We start from the raw sequence: 10,893 nt of genomic DNA, 5'->3' as shown, positions 1-10,893 counted from the left end.
GTTGATATTGGGTGATTCCCAAGATGGAATCTTTATATGTTTTTTTTTAATTTCATGATATCATATATGTTGGAAACATGTAAATTTGGTTGTTCATGATGTATAATTTGATGATTTCACCTATGCTTAAGATGTGCATGTAAGGTGTTTGATAAAATGCCTAAGAAACTAGAAATCATGCAATATAGCTAAATTGTGACTAAGTGAAGGATTCATGATATGCCCTTACGTTCCAATGACTTCTATGTTGATAATGTGCCTTGTAAATATTGTTGGAATGCTCATGAACTATTCTTATGAGATTATGCTATCGTTACTTGCAAATTCTACTTATGAAAAAGATGTATTATAACCATGTAATCCACATGAACTTTCATTCTATTGGTATGTGTTGCCAATATGATTATGCAATGAAAATAATATTAAGATTGTGCAAGTACTTCCATGTGATATGAAATCCTTTCCATGCAATACATTGTTGATAACCATGCTTAGTATGAGATCCCTACTTATGGTATTATAAATTATGGACTCTACTCTTATGATCAAGTTAGTCATGTAAGTCAGTTTCCTTCCATCGAGTCCTGGGGGTACTTATACCTGAAAACTATAGTTGTGTGCCTAGATCCATGTCATGTTTCATGATATCCGAACTCAAGCTATGATGTCATAGACTTCAGTCAGTCATATGACTCAGGAAAACCTCATGATCTTAGTCAGTTGTCAGATATCAATAATATTCCACCAGTCAATGGAATTCAGTAAGATTAAGTCATACACAGTCAGTTATTCATGTCCAGTCCCTCCAGATGGGAGTAGAGGTTAGAACCGAGTGAACCCAAGGATGGGAACTCACCCGCCAGTTTAGGGTGTGATTCTTAGTAGTCATCCTTGTGTTCCAGAACTACGTAGCCAGCGTAGGTTGAGACATCTCAACCTGTCAGATTAGGGTTGATGAGGTGGCTTAACCCGTCAGTTTAGGGTTCCCACTATTCTCATTGAGTATCCGCCAGATAAGGGTCACTCACGAGCTGTCATTACTGGTGGCAAGGTATTGACACTCCTTCAGTCGGGGAAGAGATTGAACCCCAGCTTAGCCATAACGGCATACATGGGGCATATCGGTTAAATACTACTTCCCACAATTTTAGTATCAGTCTCAGTAAAAGAACTCAGGGCGTTCTTTAGATTTCAATATATACAGGACTGCCAGATACAGTCGTCCATGTTATCAGTTTCAGTATTGGTCTCAGTAAAAGAACTCAGGGCATTCTTCAGATTTCGATATATATAGGACTACCAGATACAGTCGTCCATGTTATCAGTTTCAGTATCAGTCATAACGGTTATCAGTAAACCATGTATTAGCTTACAGGTCATGCTATCACGTACTCAAGGTCCCAGTTTCTATATATGTGTGTTTACACTCCCACGTTCATATTATTCAGTCAGTGTTGTTCATGCATGAAACCCTTTATGTTCAGCCTACCTTCCTTGTATACTCAGTACTCCAGTTGCACTGACTCATTTGAGCTATAGTGCTTTCTTTTTATATTACATCATAGGTTCCGAGACACAAGCTCCAGCCCAGCAGTAGCAGTAGCATTCCAGTCGCAGAGACACAGTGAGTCCTCATTGATTTGAGGACAATATGATTTGATTCATTTATTTATTTCTTCAGTTCAGTTTTATGAAGTTAGTTAGAGATATGTTCCTTCAAATCCTTATTCAGATAGATTAGAAGCTTTCAGATTTATGTTTAGATTTATGTTCAAATTGAGTTGTTTTGGGTATTTTCACCCACATGATTATATTTAATTAAACGTTATGGCCTTACAGTTCTATGTATTCTACATTATTATATCATGATTTGCAGATACAGGTATAGATATTAGTCATGGGTTAGCTTGTGGTCCCTCAGGGTCATGAGCACCGTGTAGCATTTCAGTTCAGGGAATCGAGGTGTTCCAAACTTGGTATCAGAGCCTAAGGTTCAATAGAGTCCTAGGAATTCTGAAAGTCACATCTAGTAGAGTCTTGTACATGGGTGTGTTGCGCGCCACATTTATGTGCGAGAGGCTATAAGATATTTTAGGAACAGTCCTCTTTCTTCATTATTCAAGTCATGCTAGTGAGCAAAATCACAAATTAAACTCTCAGTCTAATCCATTCTTCTCTTATTCCAAACCATGGCCCCAAGAAGAAGAAACTAGCCAGATCCTCTGCTCGAAGATCCTTTGGGCAAACATATTTCCCATGTGGAGTTTAGAGTCGCATTTACCACACTTGCTCAGTCCATGGCTGCATAGAATGAACGGCCACCAGTCATTTCGGCCAATCCAGGGGCCACTCCCAAAGCATCTAGGGTTCGAGACTTCACCCGGATGAGCCCTCCATCTTTCTATGGGTCTAAGTCTAATGAGGATCCTCAGGAATTCATTGACCAAGTCCAAAAGGTCATTGACATCATGGGTGTTACTTCTATTGAGAGTGCTGAGTTAGCCGCCTACCAGTTACAGGATGTTGCTCATGATTGGTACAAATAGTGAAATTCTGAGAGGTTAGATGATACAGGCCCTATCGAGTGGGAGGAATTTGTCACAGCCTTCTTAGACAGATTCTTTCCCCAAGAGCTAAGGAAAGCCAAAGTTTTTGAGTTCATCAACCTCAGGTATGGGAATATGACGGTTAGGGAGTATTCACAGATTTACTCAGCTAGCCAGGTATGCTCCTCATGTGGTTACAGACAATAGAGCTAAGATGAGCAAGTTCGTGTTAGGGATCAACGATAGCATGGTAAATGAGTGTAGGTCTGCGATGCTGATCAGTGATATGACCTTAGCTAGACTCATGACCAATGCCCAATAGGTAGAAGAGCAGAAGTTTAAGACTAGGAAGAGGCAGAACAAGATAGCAAGGTCAGGTAATTTCAACTTTGCTCACCCCAAGTTAGATGGAGGAAACCGTTCACAATTTTTCTCCAAGTCAGCCATTCCATCTCCTTCCTCTGCCAGCGCCAGTGCCAAAGTTCAGAGATGGAAATAGAGATAAAGCGCCAGGCTCTAAATCTCAGGGCAGTGTTAGCAGTGCCCGAACGAATCCCCTTTGTCAGACTTGTGGTAAGAACCACAAGGGCATTTGCAGAGCCGGTAGTGATGTCTGTTTTAGTTATGGCAAGCCAGGCCACAGGATTAGGGAGTGTCTGCAGTCAAGTCTTCAGGGTCATCGAAATTATTCTACAGCTCAATCCAGTCGCCCGAACCAGTAGGGTGCCATTTCCAGTGCTACCAGTGGGCAACGCCCAAATAGACTCTATGCTCTTCAGTCCTAGTAGGAATAGGAAAATTCTCCTGATGTCATTACTGGTACGTTACAGATTTTCCATGTTTATGTTTATGCTTTACTAGACCCAGGTGTATCTTTGTCTTTCGTTACTCTATACCTAGCAGGCAATTTCGGAATCAGTCTCGAAGTCCTAGCAGAGCCCTTCTCAGTCTCTACCCCATTGGGTAAAACCATCATAGCCCAGTGGGTATACAGGAACTGCCCGGTTATAATATCTTAAAAATCCACGTCAACAGATTTAGTAGAGTTAGAGATAACTGATTTTGATGTCATTCTCGGCATGGATTGGCTTCATTCCTGCTATGCCACAGTCGACTGTTGAAATAGGATAGTTCAGTTTCACTTCCCTAATAAGCCCATCCTAGAGTGGAAGGGTAGCATTTCAGCATTCAGGGATCAACTTATTTCCTACCTTCAGCAAGAAAAATGATTTATAAGGGGTGTGTGTATCATCTCGTGCATGTTAAAAATTCCAGTTCTGAATATCCCAGCCTTGGAATAGTCCATGTTGTTAATGAATACTCAGATGTCTTTCCTGAAGATCTTCTAGGCATTCCTTCCGAAAGGGAAATAGACTTCGGCATAGACCTTCTTTCGGATACTCAACCTATTTCTATTCCACCATACAGAATGGTACCAGTAGAACTCAAGGAACTAAAAGATCAGTTGAAGGATCTATTAGATAAGGGATTCATCAGACCCAGTGCTTCCCCATGGGGTGCGCCAGTATTATTCGTGCGTAAGAAAGACAGTTCTCTCAAGATGTGTATTGATTATCGTCAACTCAACAAGGTCACGATCAAGAACAAATATCCTCTTCCCAGGATTGATAATCTATTCGACCAGATTCAAGGTGCCAGTTCTCCAAGATAGACCTCAGATCAGGCTATCATCAGCTTAGAGTTAGAGAATGTGACATTTTAAAGACAGTTTTCCATACTCGGTATGGTCACTTTGAATTTTTAGTCATGTCATTTGGTCTTACCAATGCCCCTACAGCTTTTATGGATTTGATGAACCATGTGTTCAAGCAGTACTTGGACATATTTGTCATAGTCTTCATAGATGATATTCTGGTCTATTCTCGCACAGAGCGCGATCATGCAGAACATCTCAGGATTGTTCTTCAGACTCTCAGGGATCACCAATTATTCGCTAAGTTCAACAATTGTGAATTTTGGCTAAGATTTGTAGCATTCCTTGGCCATATTATTTCTGGTGATGGAATTAGAGTAGATTCTCAAAAAATCGAGGCAGTAAAAAACTGGCCCAGACCCGTATCTCCATTAGATATTAGGATTTTCTTGGGTTTGGCTGGCTATTACAATAGTTTGTCAAAGGATTTTCTTCTATTGTATCTCCCATGTCCAGATTGATTCAGAAGAAGATTAAGTTTCAGTGTTCAAATTCATGCGAGAAGAGCTTTCAAGAGTTGAAAACTCGACTCACCTCAGCTCCAGTTCTAGCTATTCCAGATGGTTCAGACAATTTTGTAGTCTATTGTGATGCATATAGAGTGGGTTTAGGTAGTATCCTCATGCATCATGGTAAGGTTATAGCCTACGCCTCCAGACATTTAAAGCCACATAAGAAGAATTGTCCTACTCATGATCTTGAGTTAGCAGCGGTAGTTTTTGCCTTGAAGATTTGGAGGCATTATCTCTATGGAGTTCATATAGATGTCTTCACAGACCATAAAAGCCGCCAGTATGTCTTTTTCTAGAAAGATCTCAATCTTCGTCAGAGAAAGTAGTTAGAGCTCTTGAAAGATTACGACATAAGTGTTCTTTATCAACCGGGGAAGGCCAATATTATGGTCGACGCTCTCAGTCGACTCTCCATGGGTAGTATTTTGCACGTTGAGGATTGTAAGAAAAAGATGGCTCAGGAGATCCATCAGCTTGCCAGACTAGGCGTTCGCTTAGTCGATTCTTCAGAGGGTGGTGTATGTGTTCATAGTAGTTCAGAGTTATCTCTAGTTTCTGAGGTGAAAGATAAACAAGACAGGGATCCTAGCCTTGTCAAGCTCAAAGGTCAGTTCAGAATCAAAAAGTCAAGGTTTTCTCCCAAGGGGGAGATAGTGTTCTTCTTTGTCCTGGTCGTCTATGTGTTCAAGGTATAGATGAATTGAGGAAGCGAATACTTGCAGACGCACATATTTTGTGATACTCTATTCATCTAGGGGCCACTAATATGTACCACGACATGTAGGAGATCTATTGCTGGAGTGGGATGAAGAGAGATATTGCAGAGTTTGTGGCTAAGTGCTCTACATGTCAGCAGGTTAAGCTAGAGCATAAAAAACCTAGTGGTTCCATGCAAGAGTTCACCCTTCCTACTTGGAAGTGGGAAGAATTTAACATGGACTTCATGACGGGTTTGCCTAGAACTCGTCATCAGCATGATTCAGTCTGGGTCATTATAGATAGAATGGCCAAGTCAGCTCATTTCCTTCCTGTTTGTACTTTTTATTCCATCGAGGATTATGCCAAACTCTATATCAGGGAGTTAGTCAGGTCACACGGTATTCTAATATCTATTATCTCAAACAGAAGTACCCAGTTCACTTCTCACTTTTGGAAAGCATTCCGAAAAGGTCTCGGTGCCCAAGTCCATCTCAGCACAGTATTTCATCCTCAGATAGATGGTCAAGCAGAGAGGACCATCCAGATACTTGAAGATATAATAAGGGCGTGTGAAATTGACTTCAAGAGAAGTTAGGACGACCACTTGCCTTTGATTGAGTTTTCATACAACAATAGCTATCATTCTAGTATTCAGATGGCTCCATTCGAAGCTTTCTATGGTAGGGGATGTAGATCTCTGATTGGTTGGTTCGAAGTTAGTGAGGCCTCAATCATAGGTCGTGACTTAGTATTCAACGCCTTAGAGAAAGTTTAGTTGATCAGAGAGAGACTCTAGGATGCTCAGAGCCGACAGAAGTCCTATGTAGATGTTCATAGAAAGGATCTCGAGTTCGAGGTCAATGACTATGTCTATCTTAAGATCTCTCCTATGAAGGGAGTGAAAAGGTTCGGCAAGAAAGGGAAACTCAGTCCCCGGTATGTCGGTCCCTTCAGAATTCTTTGTCGCTTCGGCAAGGCAGCTTATGAGCTTGAGTTGCCTTCAGATCTAGCCTCAGTCCATCCAGTCTTCCATGTCTCATTGCTAAAAAAGTGCTTAGGTGGCCCAGCAGTTGTTGTCCCTATTTAAAGCATGGACATTCAGAACAGCCTCTCCTATGAAGAGATTCCAGTCGAAATCTTAGATTATCAGACTCGTAGATTGAGGAACAAAGAAGTCCATCTAGTCAAGGTTCTTAGGCGAAATCAGTCTCATGAGGGAGCTACTTGGGAAGCAGAAGTAGATATTCGTACCAAGTATCCTCACCTCTTCCCTGCCAATTCAGATCAAGATCAAGGTAACAGTTCTCCTTAATCTTATTCAGTTTTACGTTCATGTTTCCAGTATAAACTTGGGACCTATTAACCGTTTCATACTCAGTCATGCATTAATGTGTCAGTTGTCCATGCATCAGATATGCACGATTTCAGTATGTTTAGCATGTCAGTCATGAGACCAAGTTTCAGTTCTTCATGTTTAGTTCAGGTTCTATTATCTTATATCCCTTCTCAGTAAATTCTCATTCGAGGACGAATGTTCCCAATGGGTAGATATGGTAATACCCCGCATGTTTCTAAGCTAAGAAGTGAATAAGTATTCCTACGTATGAAATCTCCTATCCTGTGATTCATACTTGAGTACATGACTTATAATGAATATCCTAGTGATAGAATAGCTTATCATGCATTAAGCATGTTCATATGAGTCACTTAAGGTAATACAAGCTAAGAGTTTTTGAATCCATCAAGTTTTAATGTTCGATTTTGCAAGGGTCTTATTTGACCAAGTATAAATCAATGTTAATGTGGTATTTTGTCTGATTTATACCCACCAAATTGTAGAGAGTCGAATTATCTTTCCAACGATACTAATTCTGCCTTAATCCAATTCCCGAGCAAAATGTTATGCCCATTTTCGTGAGAGACAGTAAGCATAGGCGATTGGTTAGGCGCCGCCCAACCCAAGCATAGGCGATTGGTTAGGCGCCGCCCAACCTAGCTTAGGCAATCACTTGGGTGCCGCCTAAGTCAGTTTCAGGTGCCAAAAACACTCCGTTTTGAGTTATTTTAAGGGTAATTAAGTCTTTTAACACTCCTTACATGTCCTTAAACTTAACCCTATGAAATATATAGCTTCTAAACATATTACAACCCTATTATCATCTCAAAGCTCATCATCCAAGAGCACTAAAAGAGAAAAACAACTAGGGTTGTGTAACTAAGCTTGAAGATCCGATTTCAAGAAAATTTCTCCGTCAATCATCAAGAATCTTTCTTCTAAGGTATGTGTGAGTTGATTTATGGATCCCTTTCATCCATAAAGCTCAAAAACCCTCTTTTTCATTGTAAAGTATGATTTCTATATTGTTGGGTATTGATGATCATGTTGTTGATATTGGGTGATTCCCAAGATGGAATCTTTATATGTTTTTTTTTAAATTTCATGATATCATATGTGTTGGAAACATGTAAATTTGGTTGTTCATGATGTATAATTTAATGATTTCACCTATGCTTAAGATGTGCCTGTAAGGTGTTTGATAAAATGCCTAAGAAACTAGAAATCATGCAATATAGCTAAATTGTGACTAAGTGAAGGATTCATGATATGCCCTTACGTTCCAATGACTTCTATGTTGATAATGTGCCTTGTAAATGTTGTTGGAATGCTCATGAACTATTCTTATGAGATTATGCTATGTTTACTTGCAAATCCTACTTATGAACAAGATGTATGATAACCATGCAATCCACATGAACTTCCATGCTATTGGTATGTGTTGCCAATATGATTATGCAATGAACATGATATTAAGATTGTGCAAGTACTTCCATGTGATATGAAATCCTTTCCATGCAATACATTGTTGATAACAATGCTTAGTATGAGATCTCTAGTTATGGTATTATAAATTATGGACTCTACTTTTATGATCAAGTCAGTCATGTGTGTCAGTTTCCTTCCATCGAGTCCTGGGGGTACTTGTACCCGAAAACTATAGCTATGTGCCTAGATCCATGTCATGTTTCACGATATCCGAACTCAAGCTATGATTCCATAGACTTCAGTCAGTCATGTGACTCAGGAAAACCTTATGATCTTAGTCAGTTGTCAGATATCAATAACATTCCGCCAGTCAATGGAATTCAGTAAGATTAAGTCACGCACAGTCAATTATTCCTGTCCAGTCCCTCCAGATGGGAGTAGAGGTTAGCACCGAGTGAACCCAAGGATGGGAACTCACCCGCCAGTTTAGGGTGTGATTCTTAGTAGTCATCCTTGTATTCCAGAACTACGTAGTCAGCGTTGGTTGAGACATCTTAACCCGTCAGATTAGGGTTGATGAGGTGGCTTAACCCGTCAGTTTAGGGTTCCCACCATTCTCATTGAGTACCCGCCAGATAAGGGTCACTCACAGGCTGTCCTTACCCGTGGCACGGTATTAACACCCCTCCAGTCGGGGCAGAGATTGGACCTCAGCTTAGCCATAACAACATACATGGGGCATGTCGGTTAAACACTACTTCCCACAGTTTTAGTATCAGTCTCAGTAAAAGAACTCAGCGCGTTCCTTAGATTTTAGTATATACAGGACTGTCAGATACAGTCATCCATGTTATCAGTTTCAGTATCAGTCTCAGTAAAAGAACTCAGGGCGTTCTTCAGATTTTGGTATATACAGGACTGTCAGATATAGTCGTCCATGTTATCAGTTTTAGTATCAGTCATGACAGTTATCAGTAAACCATGTATTAGCTTACAGGTCATGTTATCACGTACTCACGGTCCCAGTTTCTATATATGTGTGTTTGTACTCCCACGTTCGTATTAGTCAGTTAGTGTTGTTCACGCATGAAACCCTTTATGTTCATCCATCCCTCCTCGTATACTCAATACTCCAGTTGTACTGACGCATTTACGCTATGGTGCTTTCTTTTCATGTTATACCATAGGTTCTGAGACACGAGCTCTAGCCCAGCAGTAGCAGTAGCATTTCAGTCGCAGAGACACAGTGAGTCCTCATTGATTTGAGGACAATATGATTTGATTCATTTATTTATTTCTTCAGTTCAGTTTTACGGAGTTAGTTGGAGACATGTTCCTTCAAATCCTTATTCAAATAGATTAGAGGCTTTCAGATTTATGTTCAGATTTACGTTCAGATTGAGTTGTTTTGGGTATTTTCACCCACTTGATTGTATTCAGTTGGGCCTTATGGCCTTACAGTTCTATGTATTCCGCATTATTATATCATGATTTGCAGTATACAGGTACAGATATCAGTCATGGGTTAGCTTGTGGTCCCTCGGGGTCATGAGCACTGTGTAGCATTCCAGTTCAGCGAATTGGGGTGTTACATAAACTAAGTCGAGACAAAATATGTCCACCTCACCAAACTCAAACCAACCAATAAGAGATCTACACCTCCTACCATACAATGCCTTAAAAGGGGCCATACCAATATCGGAATGATAGCTATTGTTGTAAGTAAACTCATCCAAAGGTATTTGCTCCCCCCAATATCCATCATTGTCAATCACGCATGTCCAAAACATATCCTCCAATGTCTGAACAGTTCTCTCCGCTTGTCCATCCATCTATAGAAGAAAAAAAGTACTCACACTAACTTTATTTCCCAAACCTTTCTAAAAAGACTACCAGAAGTGAGATGTAAACTGCATGCCACAATTAAAAATAATCAAAACAGGCACCCCATGCAGTTTTACGATCTCCTAAAGATACAGCTCCGCATAATCCTCCACCAAAAAGGTAGTCTATACTGGCAAGAAGTGTACAAACTTAATCATCTTATCAATGATGACCTAGATCGAATCATGCTGATTTTTTAACCAAGGAAGATCGGTAATGAAGTTCATATTAATCACTTCCCACTTCCATTCAGTCAAATTAATTTCTTGATACAGCTTTCTTGGCCATATGTGCTTAACCTTAACCTATTAACGCACCATATACTTGGCCACAAAATCAGCCACATCCCTTTTCATACTATTCCACCAATAGATCTCCTTGAGATCATGATACATCTTAGTCCAGCCGAGATGAACAATATAGCGCGACTCATGCGCCTCATCCAAAATCCTTTGTCACAACCCATTGACATTAGGATCACACAACCTTTCTTGGTACGATAAAGTATCATCACCACTGATCTTAAAACCACTACCTTCTTCCTACCAACGTCACTCTTGATTTTCATCAAGATAGGATCCAGCACTTGCTTCTCCTTAATCTTTGGACCAAGAGATGATCGAAATACTTCTTTCACCACCATACCACCATCCTTGGAGTCCAAGAGGCGAACTCCAAGATTAGCCAAGTGGTGAATATCCTTCACTAATCATGCTTCCCTTCTTCCCCATGAGCCAAACTCCCCATGGATAACCTGCCAAGAGCATCAACAAC

Source organism: Capsicum annuum, chromosome 3 (assembly GCF_002878395.1).
Source record: "Capsicum annuum cultivar UCD-10X-F1 chromosome 3, UCD10Xv1.1, whole genome shotgun sequence".
NCBI lineage: Eukaryota > Viridiplantae > Streptophyta > Magnoliopsida > Solanales > Solanaceae > Capsicum > Capsicum annuum.
This window is presented reverse-complemented; position numbering follows the sequence as displayed.